This window comes from Bufo bufo, chromosome 1, assembly GCF_905171765.1.
Source record: "Bufo bufo chromosome 1, aBufBuf1.1, whole genome shotgun sequence".
Lineage (NCBI taxonomy): Eukaryota > Metazoa > Chordata > Amphibia > Anura > Bufonidae > Bufo > Bufo bufo.
Genome location: NC_053389.1, coordinates 33,807,797 through 33,823,960, shown reverse-complemented (window position 1 = coordinate 33,823,960; position 16,164 = coordinate 33,807,797).

Genomic DNA, 16,164 nt, shown 5'->3' with positions numbered 1-16,164 from the left:
CTCCATTTTCGCCTTCTTCCCCATTCCTCTGGTGATGAGGAATGGAGGGTGGGGATCATTATATTCCTGTTTAGGGGTAACGCTCAGTCCTGGGCCTTTTCACTGCCGGAGGGGGCACGGCCCCTCCGTTCAGTGGATGAATTCTTTTTAGCCCTGGGTCAGATATATGATGATCCGGATCGTATTGCTCTGGCTGAGTCTAGACTACGTCTGTTATGCCAGGGTAAACAATCCGCAGAGATATACTGCTCCGAATTTCGGAGATGGGCAGCTGATACTGGTTGGATAGATGCTGCACTCCGAAGTCAATTTTGCCATGGTCTTTCAGAAGGATTGAAAGATGCATTTGCCTTTCATGAGAGACCTACCTCCTTGGATTCTGCTATGTCTCAGGCCGTTCGTATTGACAGGCGTCTTAGAGAGAGAGGAGAGATCTCTCCTTCCTGTCATGCTCAGTCCCGGGACAGTGCAGCGGTCTCATTCTGTGCGCAGGGGTCTCAGTCGCTGTCAGCCCCTTCTGAGCAGGAACCCATGCAGCTGGGGTTGATTGCCTCAGACAATAGAAGATTCAGCCCGCATGGGAGGGTTTGTTTTTGTTGTGGAGGTATAAATCATTTGGCAAATGTGTGTCCCTCTAGGAGATTCAGGCAGTTTTCTGAGAGTAATAAAGAAACAAAAAGGAAAAAATCTTTTAAAAATGTTCCGTCTGTTACTATTGGCAGGGTTGAGGTGGAATTTGAAGGTTTTCCATTTGCTTGTAGTTCCCGTTTTGTCCTGCCTGCTAGGGTGGCGCTAGAGAGCAAGAGCATTTTTTGTGAGATTTTTGTGGATAGTGGAGCAGCTGTCAATCTCATTGATAATCAATTTGCAATAACTCATGGTTTCCAGGTATGCACTTTGGGAAAGGATATTCCTGTTTTTGCTATTGATTCCGCTCCACTTTCTCAGAAATCATTAAAGGGCATAGTTCACAATATCCGTTTAATTGTGAGTGATGCTCATGTTGAGGATGTGTCATGTTTCGTCCTTAGCGGTTTGCCTACTCCTCTAGTGTTGGGGCTACCCTGGCTCACTAAACATAACCCCACCATTGATTGGCAAGCGAGGCAAATAAATGGTTGGAGTGACTTTTGCAGAGAGAATTGCCTCATGACATCTGTTTCTGAGGTTTCTACTAAGACTGTACCACCTTTCCTCTCTGAATTTTCGGATGTCTTCTCTGAGAGTGGAGTTTAGGATTTGCCTCCGCACAGGGAGTACGATTGCCCTATTAATCTCATCCCAGGCGCCAAGCTGCCTAAATCTCGTTTATACAATCTTTCCCAACCTGAGAGGGTCGCTATGCGTGCTTATATCTCTGAGAGTCTGAGAAAAGGACACATACGACCCTCAAAGTCACCTGTTGCCGCTGTTTTTTTCTTTGTTAAGAAAAAAGATGGTTTTTTAAGACCTTGTCTGGATTTCAGGGAGCTGAACAGTATCACTATTCGTGACCCTTATCCGCTTCCTCTGATTCCGGACCTGTTTAACCAGGTTGTTGGGGCTAAAGTCTTTTCCAAATTAGACCTAAGAGGGGCATACAACCTGGTCAGGGTCAGAGAAGGAGACGAATGGAAGACGGCTTTCAATACCCCTGAGGGCCATTTTGAGAATTTGGTTATGCCTTTTGGTTTGATGAATGCCCCAGCCGTTTTTCAGCATTTCGTGAACAGCATTTTTTTATCATTTAATGGGAAAATTTGTATTAGTGTATTTGGATGACATTTTGATTTTTTCTCCTGATTTCAAGACTCATAAGGAACACTTACGTCAGGTCTTGCTCATCCTGCGGGAGAATAAATTATACGCGAAACTGGAAAAATGTGTGTTTGCGGTTCCAGAAATTCAATTTCTGGGGTTTCTTCTCTCCGCTTCTGATTTTCGCATGGACCCCGAGAAGGTCCGCGCTGTGCTTGAGTGGGAGCTTCCTGAGAATCAGAAGGCGCTGATGCGTTTTTTGGGCTTTGCCAATTATTACAGGAAATTTATTTTGAATTATTCCTCTGTTGTTAAACCACTCACTGATATGACCAGAAAGGGGGTAGATTTTTCTTCCTGGTCGGTAGAGGCGCGTAAGGCCTTTTCTAATATCAAGGAGAGTTTTGCTTCCGCTCCCATCCTGGTACAACCTGATATTTCTTTACCCTTCATAGTTGAGGTTGATGCTTCTGAGGTGGGTGTGGGTGCGGTCTTGTCTCAGGGTTCCTCTCCTGCCAAATGGCGACCGTGTGCCTTTTTCTCTAAGAAACTCTCCTCCGCAGAGAGAAATTACGATGTGGGAGATAGTGAGTTGTTGGCCATCAAGTTAGCTTTTGAGGAATGGCGCCATTGGCTAGAGGGAGCCAGACACCCTATTACCGTGTTTACTGACCATAAGAATCTGGCCTACTTGGAGTCAGCCAAGCGTCTAAACCCGAGACAGGCCAGATGGTCTTTGTTCTTTTCAAGGTTTAATTTTGTTGTCACGTTCCGCCCTGGGGTTAAGAATGTGATGGCAGATGCCCTGTCACGTTGTTTTCCGGGAGGTGGGAATTTTGAAGACCCGGGTCCCATTTTGGCTGAAGGTGTGGTGGTCTCTGCTCTTTTTCCTGAATTGGAGGCAGAGGTGCAGGCAGCCCAGTCGGAGGCTCCTGATCTTTGTCCTCCTGGGAGGTTGTTTGTGCCTCTCACTTTAAGACACAAGATTTTTAAGGAACACCACGATACGGTCCTTGCTGGGCACCCGGGGGCAAGAGCCACACTGGATCTCATCGCTCGGAGATTCTGGTGGCCTGCGCTTCGTAAGTCGGTTGAGGGTTTTGTGGCAGTGTCACGGGGTTCCGAAGGTGCACTCGGTCCCCCATTGCCCGCAGACCTGTTGCTTAGCTTTGAGAATGAGGATCTGTGTTTGACCTCATTCCCAGGGCGGCTTTACTAGCTGGGTGGCTCCCTGCTCCTAGTCTGCCTTGAGCGCCGAGCTGATCACTCGGTGCTCGACTGGTTGGTCTGTCGGTCATGTGACGCTGGCCACGTCACATGACCCTCACTCCCCACTATAAATACAGGCAGCCTGCTGGCTACAGGTTGCCTGTTAATTTCTAGGTTCCTGGCTATTTGTTGGACTGCTGAATACTTACCTGATCCTGTTCCCTGACCATCTTTTTGCCTGCTCCTTCTGTACTGCGCATCCGTCCTGGTATTGTGACCTCGGCTCCCACCTGACTGCTCTCTTAGGACTCCTCTTGTACTTCTCTGCTCTCCTGGTATTTGACCCCGGCTTCTCCTGACCATTCTTTGCTTAATCCTTTGTACTGCGTAGCTCTCTTGGTATTGACTCGGTCCGTTCACGTTCTGTTGTTTGTCTGTCTGTCCTTCTTGCACTTATTCCAAGTTAGGGATTGCCGTCCAGTTGTCCCCTGTCATTAGGACTCGTGAGGCAAGTAGGCAGGGCCAGGGGTAAGGGTGGAGCGCAGTGGTCACTTCCCTTCCCCCTGTGTGTGTGTGTACGCGACCGTTACAGATTAACAGGCCCAATAACCACTGTATTATGAATCCTCTGGTGACCCTGACTGACCATGTCTCTAATCTGACGCAGAGGGTGCAGAAGTTAGGGGAAAAACTCAGTTCTTTTGAGTTAGGGCAAGGTTCTTCCACTCCTCAGGCCTCCAGTCCGTATTTTGAGCCCCAGATTAAGCTCCCAGAACCCTTTTCTGGAGACCGGAAGAAGTTTCTCTCTTTTAAGGAGAATTGTAAACTTTACGTTTGCGCCCCGTGTCCTCTGGCCCCGAGAGTCAACGCGTGGGCATTATCATTTCCCGATTACAGGGTGATCCCCAGGACTGGGCGTTCTCTTTACCTGCTGGCGCCAGTTGTTTATATTCTGTGGAGGGGTTCTTTCAGACCCTGGGTACCATCTATGAAGAACCAGACAGGGCTCTAGTAGCCGAGACGGCTCTAAAGGCACTGGTTCAGGGCAATCTACCAGCGGAGGATTATTGCACCCAATTTAGAAGGTGGTGTGTTCCCTCAGGATGGAACGAACCAGCCCTGAAGAGTCAGTTCAGGTCAGGTCTGTCTGATAAATTAAAGGATCTTCTGGTCAGTTATCAACTTCCAGAGACCTTAGAGGAGATGATGACCCTTGTTGTCCGACTCGACCGACGGGTTAGAGAGAGACCACAGGAACAACAGTTCTCTTCCCAGATGGTGGTCCAGTCAGAGGCCAATCCCAGAGACAATGCTGAGGTCTCCACCGAGGAACCCATGCAGGTTGGCATGACCCGAGGAAATCTTCGCCGCAGACGTGGAGAATGCTTTTACTGTGGAGATCCTGACCATTGGATCAACCAGTGTCCTAAGAAGGTCCTCTCGGTCAAGTCTCCTAAAGCAAGGCAACCTAAAGACCAGGTACACCCTGAATTTTCTAAATGTAAGCTTTCGGTACCCATTACGATTTCTCTGGGAGTAGATAAATGGCCGGGTAATGCCTTTATTGATTCTGGCTCAGAGGCTAGCTTTATTGACTCTGAGTATGCCGTAAGATTGGGTATTCCTATGTTTGCCTTACCAACTCCTATCCATGTCATGGCTATTGATGCTACTCCTCTTATTGGTGGTACGGTGAGCTTATGTACCTCGGAGATTTCTCTAACCGTGGGTGTGTGCCACTCAGAGAGATGTTCGCTTTTAGTCCTGGAGAACCTACCGGCTGAGGTGGTACTAGGGTTGCCTTGGCTCCGACTACATAACCCCACTATAGATTGGTCCAATGGGGAGTTGGTGAGATGGGGGCCTAAGTGTGACTCGTGCTTGTCCGTGGTACAGGCTGCGGTCTCAGTAAAGTCTGATACTTTACCCACTGTTGTTAAAGAATATTCTGATGTATTCTCATCACCAACCCCGGAGGTTCTACCCCCCCATAGACCTTATGATTGTACCATAGAGCTAGAAGAGGGGGCCAAGTTTCCTAAAGGACGAATTTATAATCTTTCTATACCCGAACGCAAGGCCATGGAAGATTATATTAAGGAGAGCCTTGGTAAAGGGCATATTAGACCTTCTGTCTCTCCTATGGGGGCGGGGTTTTTCTTCGTTAAGAAAAAAGATGGTGGTCTTAGGCCATGTATCGATTACCGGAGATTAAATAAAATCACTGTCCAGAATGGATACTCCCTCCCATTGATTCCGGATTTATTTAACCAGGTTCTGGGGGCAACCTGGTTTTCCAAAATTGACCTGAAAGGGGCATACAATCTAATCCAAATCAAGGAGGGAGACGAATGGAAGACGGCGTTCAATACTCCGGTAGGACACTTTGAATATCAGGTGATGCCTTTTGGACTCAGCAATGCCCCAGCTGTGTTCCAAAACTTAATGAATGACATTCTTAGGGAGTTCTTAGGTAAATCTGTTATTGTCTATCTTGACGACATTTTGATATTCTCTCCTGACTTCGAATCCCATGTGTCTCATGTTAAACAAGTATTAAAGGTGTTGAGGGAGAATCAGCTATCCGCTAAACAAGAGAAATGTGTCTTTGGTGTACAGGAGATTCTGTTTCTAGGGCATGTTCTGACTCCTCACGCCTTCAAGATGGATCCTGGTAAGGTACTAGCAATTAAGGAATGGGTAAGACCTTCATCCTTAAAGGCCTTACAACGGTTCTTAGGTTTCGCCAATTACTATCGTAAATTTATTATGAATTTTTCCGTAATTGCTAAACCGTTGACCGACCTTACTAAGAAAGGGGCGGATTTGGAGAATTGGTCTACTCAGGCCATTTCTTCATTTGAAAAATTAAAAAAGGCTCAAAGTTCTCAGAAACTCAAGGCCGATAGGAGACGTTCAAGGGGGGTGAATTTTCAGGTTGGGGATAAGGTATGGTTGTCCTCCAAGAATCTCTCTCTTAAAGTAGATTCTAAAAAGTTTGCTCCTCGTTTTATTGGACCATATAAGATCACGGAAGTGATTAACCCGGTATCTTTTAGGTTGGAGCTGCCCGAGTCATTCCGCATTCATAATGTGTTCCATAAATCTCTGCTTAAAAAATATTTTGAACCGGTAGTACCATCAAAAGCCTCGCCTCCGCCGGTTCTTGTTAATGATGCTTTCGAGTATGTGGTGTCTAAAATAGTGGATGTCAGGAAGGTGCGTAATTCCTTGCAGTACCTGATTCACTGGAAGGGGTATGGACCTGAAGAGAGATCCTGGGTACCTGCCAGGGAGGTTCATGCTCCTAGACTTGTTTGTAAATTTCATTTAGAACACCCTGAAAAGCCATCGCCTGAAGTCTTGGGTCCGGTGGCCCCTCGTAAAAGGGGGGGTACTGTCACGGGGTTCCGAAGGTGCACTCGGTCCCCCATTGCCCGCAGACCTGTTGCTTAGCTTTGGGAATGAGGATCTGTGTTTGACCTCATTCCCAGGGCGGCTTTACTAGCTGGGTGGCTCCCTGCTCCTAGTCTGCCTTGAGCGCCGAGCTGATCACTCGGTGCTCGACTGGTTGGTCTGTCGGTCATGTGACGCTGGCCACGTCACATGACCCTCACTCCCCACTATAAATACAGGCAGCCTGCTGGCTACAGGTTGCCTGTTAATTTCTAGGTTCCTGGCTATTTGTTGGACTGCTGAATACTTACCTGATCCTGTTCCCTGACCATCCTTTTGCCTGCTCTTTCTGTACTGCGCATCCGTCCTGGTATTGTGACCTCGGCTCCCACCTGACTACTCTCTTAGGACTCCTCTTGTACTTCTCTGCTCTCCTGGTATTTGACCCCGGCTTCTCCTGACCATTCTTTGCTTAATCCTTTGTACTGCGTAGCTCTCTTGGTATTGACTCGGTCCGTTCACGTTCTGTTGTTTGTCTGTCTGTCATCCCTGCACTTATTCCAAGTTAGGGATTGCCGTCCAGTTGTCCCCTGTCATTAGGACTCGCGAGGTAAGTAGGCAGGGCCAGGGGTAAGGGTGGAGCACAGTGGTCACTTCCCTTTCCCCTGTGTGTGTGTGTACGCGACCGTTACAGGCAGCCTGCGAGACTTGCGCTCGTGCCAAAGTCCCTCATTCACGGCCATCAGGTCCGCTCCTTCCCTTACCCATTCCTTCCCGTCCTTGGACACATCTGTCCATGGACTTCATAACGGACCTGCCTCGTTCCTCGGGGAAGACTGTGATTCTGGTGGTGGACCGTTTTAGCAAAATGGTGCATTTCATCCCTTTTCCTGGTTTGCCCAATGCTAAGACGCTGGCACAGGCATTTATTGACCACATTGTCAAATTGCATGGTATCCCTTCAGACATAGTCTCTGATAGGGGCACGCAGTTTGTTTCCAGATTCTGGAAGGCTTTCTGTTCTCGCTTGGGGGTTCGGTTGTCATTCTCTTCTGCTTTCCACCCGCAGTCGAATGGCCAGACGGAGCGCGTCAATCAGAATCTGGAGACATATCTGCGCTGTTTTGTAGCGGAGAATCAGGAGGATTGGTGTACTTTTTTGTCCCTTGCTGAGTTTGCTTTAAATAACCGTCGTCAGGAGTCCTCTGATAAGTCACCATTTTTTGGTGCATATGGGTTTCATCCGCAGTTTGGGACTTTCTCGGGAGAGGGGTCTTCTGGTTTACCTGATGAGGACAGATTCTCCTCGTCTTTGTCATCTATTTGGCAAAAGATTCAGGATAATCTAAAGAGCATGAGTGAGAGATATAAGCGTGTGGCGGATAAGAGACGTGTGCCTGGTCCGGACCTGAATGTTGGTGATCTGGTGTGGTTGTCTACCAAGAATATCAAATTGAAGGTTCCCTTCTGGAAGTTGGGTCCTAGGTTTATTGGGCCTTACAAGATCCTGTCTGTCATCAATCCTGTTGCCTACCGTCTTGATCTTCCTCAGACTTGGAAGATCCATAATGTTTTTCATAAGTCCTTATTGAAACCTTATGTTCAACCTATTGTACCCTCGCCTTTGCCTCCTCCTCCGATTATGGTTGATGGAAATCTTGAATTTCAGGTCTCTAGGATTGTGGATTCTCGTCTTGTCCGCGGTTCCCTCCAGTACCTCGTTCATTGGGAGGGTTATGGTCCTGAGGAGAGGATGTGGGTCCCAGTGACGGACATTAAGGCCATTCGTCTCATCAGGGCTTTCCATAGGTCCCATCCTGAGAAGGTGGGCTCTGAGTGTCCGGAGTCCACTCGTAGAGGGAGGGGTACTGTCACAACCAGACAGCTAAGAAGCTCTGACAGGAGCCGTCTAGAACCTCCTCCTTGAGTTTCTTTGTTTTGGTTTCAGTTCCTCATCTCGTTAGCCTATCTCAGCTGTCATGCAGTTGGACTGATTGCTTCCCTTTAAGTTCCTCCCCATAATGCATTAGGTTGCAGCTTATACAACTTCCTGGAGTGTGTGTGCTTGCTGTTCCTAGTTCCCAGTCGTCTGCAAGATAAGTGCTGTTTATGTATTTGTGATTTTCTGTTTACTGGATCCAGGTGACCCTGACTCCCTCCGTGTCTGTGTAGGGAGCCGGTGGTCGTGTCCCCTCACTATTGTAGGGTCTTCAGGTGTAAGATAGTCGAGGTACGTGGATATGCGCCCATCCACCTTTGTGGTGTTCGCATAGGCTGAGCAGTCAGGGAGAGTGGCAGGTCTCATGCAGGGGTCTCCCTTTTGTTCCTTAGTTGTGGATCCAGTGAGTCATAGATTATATTGTATTGTCTTGTTTTCCTGTACACCATCCGTGACAACACTGGCCCCTGATAGGGGACATAACAGGGATTAAACTGATAGGAATAGTACTACTTAACATACCACTCATATCGGGTAGCACAGTACATTGCACGGTGCACGCGCAGTACCCCAAATTGGAAGTAAGAGGACCGACCAAGCATCTTTTTCCATCTCCCGGTTCCTAAAATCTATTCCATACACCACACCGGCCCCTGATAGGGGACAAAACAGAGATTAAACTGGTAAGAACAGATTTTTTTTTTATTTAAAAAAAAGAGGACAGCCTCTGCGGAGCTGGGTATTTTTTTGCCGCGTTACTGAACGCTCATGCACAATGGCTGTAGGCTCATGCGTCCTTTTGCGGAGGTGACAAACTTGGTCAGTCAAACCCAAGGCAACATCATCGACCTCATCCCATATTCCTGGATTAGGCCGTAGATGAGCATGAAGAGGAAGAGTTGTGGTCACATCACCACCAGAAGCAGCCTTGTCGTCGTTGATTGCTGGACCTGCGGCAACGCAGAGAGAGGAGTCTGAAGAAGAGGAGTCAGAGGAGGAAGGTGGCTTTGAGGAAGTGGAAGACCAACCACAGCAGGCGTCTCAGGGGGCTTGTTGTCACCTTTCGAGGACCCTTGGTGTGGCTGGGTGGAGGAAGAGACCTTCAATGACGTCAGTGAGGACAAGGAACGGGACATGGCTAGCTTGGTATCCAACCTTGTGCAAATGGGGAGTTTGCGATTGTGCAAATGGACTGTTTGCTGTTGTTTGCGGTGCGTTAAACGGGGAGTTTGGTCTGTCATAGTTTGGTCTGTCACTGTGAAGCGGGCGTAACCCTTACACTACCTGATCGATACAACATCATACCTGATGTTTTAAAGCACGTTATTCCAAACAATTTAGGAATGTTAGGTGATTTATGCCCTTTATGGATTAAAACCTGACTCTGCGTCAACTACGTAATTTTCCATGCGAGTTTTGCCATGGATCCCCCTCCGGCATGCCACAGTCCAGGTGTTAGTCCCCTTGAAACAACTTTTCCATCACTATTGTGGCCAGAAAGAGTCCCTGTGGGTTTTAAAATTCGCCTGCCTTTTGAAGTCTATGGCGGTTCGCCCGGTTCGCCCGTTCTCGAACATTAGCGCAAATTCGCGTTCGCCATTCGCGAACGAAAATTTTTATGTTCGCGACATCTCTATTCTGGGTTTGATTTTAATAAGAAGCATTGCCTGATGTGAATGGTGCCTCGCACAAAAGAGCTCTCAGAAGACCTTCGATTAAGAATTGTTGACTTGCATAAAGCTGGGAAGGGTTATAAAAGTATCTCCAAAAGCCTTGCTGTTCATCAGTCCACGGTAAGACAAATTGTCTATAAATTGAGAAAGTTCAGCACTGCTTCTACTCTCCCTAGGAATGGCCGCCCTGTAAAGATGACTGCAAGAGCACAGTGCAGACTGCTCAATGAGGTGAAGAAGAGTCCTAGAGTGTCAGCTAAAGACTTACAAAAGTCTCTGGCATATGCTAACATCCCTGTTAGTGAATCTACGATATGCAAAACACCAAACAAGAATGGATTTCATGGGAGGATACCACAGAAGAAGCCACTGCTGCCCAAAAAAAAACATTGCTGCACGTTTACAGTTTGCACAAGAGCACCTGGATGTTCCACAGCAGTACTGGCAAAATATTCTGTGGACAGATGAAACCAAAGTTAAGTTGTTTGGAAGAAACACACAACATTTTGTGTGGAGAAAAAGAGGCACAGCACGCCAACATCAAAACCTCATCCCAACTGTGAAGTATGGTGGTGGGGGCATCATGGTTTGGGGCTGCTTTGCTGCGACAGGGCCTGGACGAATTGCTATCATCAAAGAAAAAATTAATTTCCAAGTTTATCAAGACATTTTGCAGGAGAACTTAAAGGGATTCTGTCACCAGGTTTCACCCCTGTCAGCTAAACATATGCTGATGTTCAGGGCCTCATCACGATTCCTAATGTGGGCTTCTATATGTGATCTGTAGCCTTATTTTTCTAAAAAACAGCTTTTACTAACCTGTCAGTCAAAGAAATAAGATGCCCAAGGGGATGTGAAGTGATGCAAGGTGCCGGCCGCACCCGCCGCCGTTTGTGCCCAGCGCCGCCTTTCCAGACATCTGCGCCGCCTCCTAATCCTCTGTGCCGCCTCTCGCTCTCCCTCCCCCTCCTCCTGCTGTAAGATCAGGGACCAGTTCAGGTCTGAAGTCACTTTGTGAGGCTTACATAATAGAAACCACCCAAAAATGACCCCATTCTAGAAACTACACCCCTCAAGGTATTCAAAACTGATTTTACAAACTTTGTTAACCCTTTAGGTGTTCCACAAGAATTTATGGAAGATAGAGATACAATTTCAAAATTTCACTTTTTGGCAGATTTTCCGTTCCAATAATTTCTTTTTAGTTACAAAGCAAGTGTAAACAGCCAAACCAAACTCAATATTTATGGCCCTGATTCTGTAGTTTAAGAAACACCACATATGTGGTCGTAAACTACTGTACGGGCACACGGAAGTGCGCAGAAGGAAAGGAATGCCATACGGTTTTTGGAAGGCAGATTTTTCTGGACTGTTTTTTTTGACACCATGTCCCATTTGAAGCCCCCCTGATGCACCCCTAGAGTAGAAACTCAAAAAAAGTGGCCCCGTTTTAGAAACTATGGGATAGGGTGGCAGTATTGTTGGTACTAGTATAGGGTACATATGATTTTTGGTTGCTCTATATTACACTTTTTGTGAGGCAAGATAACAAGAAATAGCTGTTTTGGCACCGTTTTTATTTTTGTTATTTACAACATTCATCTGACAGGTTATATCATGTGATATTTTTATAGACCAGGTTGTTACGGATGCGGCGATACCTAATATGTATACTTTTTTTGATTTAAGTAAGTTTTACGCAATGATTTTATTTTTGAAGAAAAAAAAATCATGTTTTAGTGTTTCCATAGTCTGAGAGCCATAATGTTTTCAGTTTTTGGGCGATTACCTTGGGTAGGGTATGATTTTTGCAAGATGAGATGACGGTTTTATTGGCACTATTTTGGGGTGCGTGTGACTTTTTGATCGCTTGCTATTACACTTTTTGTGATGTAAGGTGACCAAAAATGGTTTATTTAGCACAGTTTTTATTTAATTTTTTTTACGGTGTTCATCTGAGGGGTTAGGTCATGTGATATTTATATAGAGCCGGTCGATACGGACGCGGCGATACCTAATATGTATACTTTTTTTTTAATGTTAGTTTTACACAATAATATCATTTTTGAAACGAAAAAAAAAACATTTTTTAGTGTCTCCATATTCTGAGAGCCATAGTTTTTTCAGTTTTTAGGCGATTATCTTAGATGGGGTCTCATTTTTTGCGGGATGAGATGATGGTTTGATTGGCATTATTTTGGGTTGCATATGACTTTTTGATCGCTTTCTATTACACTTTTTGTGATGTAAGGTGACAAAAAAATGGTTTATTTAGCACAGTTTTTTTTTTTTACGGTATTCATCCGAGGGGTTAGGTCATGTGACATGTTTATAGAGCCGGTCGATACGGACGCGGTGATACCTAATACGTATACTTTTTTTATTTTCCCTATTTTCTACCAATTTTTTTTAAACTTTATTTGGGGAAAATGACGTTTTTGTTTTATTTTTACTTGAAACTTTTATTTTTTTGGGGGGAAAACTTTATTTTTTCAACTTTTTTTGTCTTTTTTTTTTTTGTCCTACTTTGGGACTTGAACTTTTGGGTGTCTAATCCTTTACAATGCATTACAATACTTCTGTATTGGAATGCATTGGCTGTATGAGTAATACTGTGTGTATTACTGATACAGCTTCCAGCCTGTGAGATCCAGGGGGCTGGATCTCACAGGCTCATCACCGGAAGGCAGCGCGATGCCTTCCTTAGACATCGCGCTGCCTTCCATGCCATCGGGTCCCCCCTACAGCCGCAAGGGGACCCGATTGCACGTCCGATCGCCGCCGCAAACCGCAGGTAAAGCCGCAAACCGCAGGTCTGAATTGACCTGCTGTTTGCGGCGTTCGCCGATACGGGGGGGTCACATGACCCCCACCCGACGTTGTGACAGGATGCCCGCTGAATGATATCAGCGGGCATCCTGTCACAATTAACCCCCGCCGCGAGGCAACCTTTTTTTAAACTTAGGACATACCAGTACGCCCTGGGTCCTTAAGGGGTTAAGCAGACTGTGATTGTCTATTGTTGTGACTTAGATGAAGATCAGATCACATTTTATGACCAATTTGTGCAGAAATCCATATCATTCCAAAGGGTTCACATACTTTTTCTTGCAACTGTAGCATTGTTATAGTGTGGAGTAATTTAAACCGCCTCTCCCATTTGTGACAAAACCAAAACCTCTGGTGGCCTGTTTTCCACATAGGTGTAGGTCACAGAGGTGGGACTTGCACCTGTCACATATTTTTTGGCATATCCTGTGGTAGCTGACAACTATGACAACTGACAACTATGTTAAATTCACTGGCACTACAATGCAATGCTCCTCCAATACTAGACTCAGTTTACATTGCACTGGTGATGACAAGTCATACCGCCATGTGACCGCCGAAGCCCATTACTTCTAGCAGCAATGTCAGTAAACACAGAAGTTGATTGATGCAGGCATTACTATTGCAGTGTTAAAGCGGGTTTCCCTCAGGAAAAAAAATATGGTGGCAGAGGGCACAGAGTAAGTGAAAAAGATAAAATTCTCCGAAGTTCTCACTTCTCTAAACCCCTTCCACTTCGACAGTATTTTCATCTTGCCCAGGTACCTTTTGGTCTCTGCTTCCTGGTCTCGTTCACCCTCAGTGTAGGCTGGCATCATCGTGTTGAGGGGACATTGTTCATTCCTCTCAAACCTCAGTAGGAAAGTAGAGTAACCAGTAGCAGAATGCACTTGTTCTGGAATAACCATACGACACAGTAACATAGTTTGTAAGGCTTAAAAAGACATCTGTCCAGTCAGCCTGTTATCCTGCAGGTTGATCCAGAGGAAGACCAAAAAAAAAAATCTTGTGACGTAGAATCCAATTTTCCTTATTGTAGGGAAAAAAATTCCTACACGACTCCAATGAGCTAATCAGTATAATTCCCTGGATCAACGACCCCTCTCTAGTAGCTATAACCTATAATATTATTACACTCCAGAAATACATCCAGGCCCCTCTTGAACTCTTTTAGTTAACTCACCATCACCACCTCCTCAGGCAGAGAGTTCCATAGTCTCACTGCTCTTACCGTAAAGAATCCTTTTCTATGTTTGTGTACAAACCTTTTTTCCTCCAGACGCAGAGTATGTCCTATCGTCACAGTCACAGTCACAGTCCTTGGGATAAATAGATGATGGGATAGATCTCTGTACTGACCCCTGATATATTTATACATAGTTATTAGATCTCCCCTTGGTCATTGTTTTTCTAAACTGAATAAACCTAACTTTGATAATCTCTCAGGGTACTGTAGTCCACCCATTCCAGGTATTACCTCTCCAGCTCTGCTATGTCTGTCTTGTTCATTGGAGCCCAGAATTACACACATGCTTGGCATAGGGGTATAACATAGTCATAAGCCAACTCTGCTTCTTTTGGTCCTTCAGGGTTTACAGGAGCCTTAATATGGTCCATTAAAGGTGATCTGTAGTGAGGTTTCTCTAAGGGTCATAGTTACGTGTCTTCCAGATCAGAATTAATGGCCATAGCTGTTCAGTCTTTTTGCCTTATTACATACAACTAGCACGACGGCTATACTCAGTTATAGAAGCAAAGCACAGAAGAAGCACATTACATGCAGGAGTCCATGATGAAGATCAGTACCTATCAAGGCACAGTAGTTATGCCACATTAGGTGCCCCCTCAATGGAGTTATGCCAGATGATGTGTCCCCTCACAGTAGTTATGCCAGATTAGATGTCACCTCAGTAGAGTTATGCCCAATTTTGTGCCCCCTCACTCTAGTTGTGTCCCCCCCCCACCTTTTGGACCCCAGTGCCCTCTCCTGACTGCAGCTACATTGAAGGAAAAAAAAAAAATACTTACCTGCTTCCCTGATGACGCACTTACACTCCCACATCGTACTGCTGGCTGTGCCGGAGGCTGATTCCTGGGTTTTCAGTGCTCCTTCCACAGCGAGCATCGTGCTATGTATCCTGAGGGAAGAGCGCCAGATCTCAAAATAACAGTGAAGCAGGGAGCGGAGGGCTCCCTGATTCACTATGGAAACGAATTAGATGGCAGTGACAATAATCGGGGCACATGCCCTGTCTGCCCCCCTTGCTACGCCCCTGATATAAGCTATATATTCAGTTTTGCTCAGATCCTACGGGTCTGGGACGCATGTGTTATCTACCTCATAGTTTTGCAATTGGTAAAGACAGAAGTCTTTTGTATTTCCAAGGTGCAGCAAAACCTTTGCATTTGCAGAGTCTTGCGGAGTGGGACACTTCACAAATATCCGACTACAAGTAGTAGTAGTAGTAGTAGTAGTAGTAGTAGTAGTAGTAGTAGTAGTAGTAGTAGGTCACAGTTGTCCCTGCTGGCTTCAGAAAGGTGCAACATTATAGTTGAGGAGAAAGAGGATGAGCTTGTGGATTGGATGGCTCACTCCTCCTCTCAGTCACAGCAGGATGATGTTCAGGTGACTTCAGAGTCCAACACTGTGGCATAGAGCCAGGGGTCACAGCGTTCCTCCTGCTTCTCCTCATTCCAACCCCAAAGAAGGCTTTTAGTGGAGTCCTCTCTTTCTTCACTACCCCTTCCTAGTGGGGCACCTTCCTTTTTCCTAAGAAGTAACAATAAAAGCCCACCACGTGCTGCAGCAGAAAGTCAAGAGAGTCTCCCTGTTGACGACTTGTGTGAGAGCCTTCACCGTTTGGCAGCCCAGAGGAGGAGGTTGGGGAGAAGTCTGTTGACCCCATGCATACCTATGTTGATGGTGGTCGTACTGGTGCCACCTGTAACCACAGCATTGGTGGTGGAGGCAGCGACAATGGCAGTAGGGGAACATACAGAGCAGGGTGCAGCAAACGGAAGGATGGCTACAGTAGTTGCTTTCTGGAGCTCCCTGTGCCATTATGCAGTGATGGGAAAGGCACACCGGTTCTTCCCTTCAGGGCACCCTATGGTTCTGGGGTTCTCCTGCCTGATGATAGTTGAGGTGCCCTTGATATTGATGTTTTACAGTGGGACGTAGGGTCCCTGTTGTCGTGACGCCAGCACCTTGCGGTGCAAATGTAGGATAGAAATAATGAATCCAGGTTAAACAATTCTATACTAATGTTTCAGACGCAGACAATTCAGGACAGGTCCCACTTGCTACACAGAGATACAGTGGGTCATTTATTAAGAGCGGTGTTTTAGACACTGCTCTTAATAACCAATATAGCTGGTGGT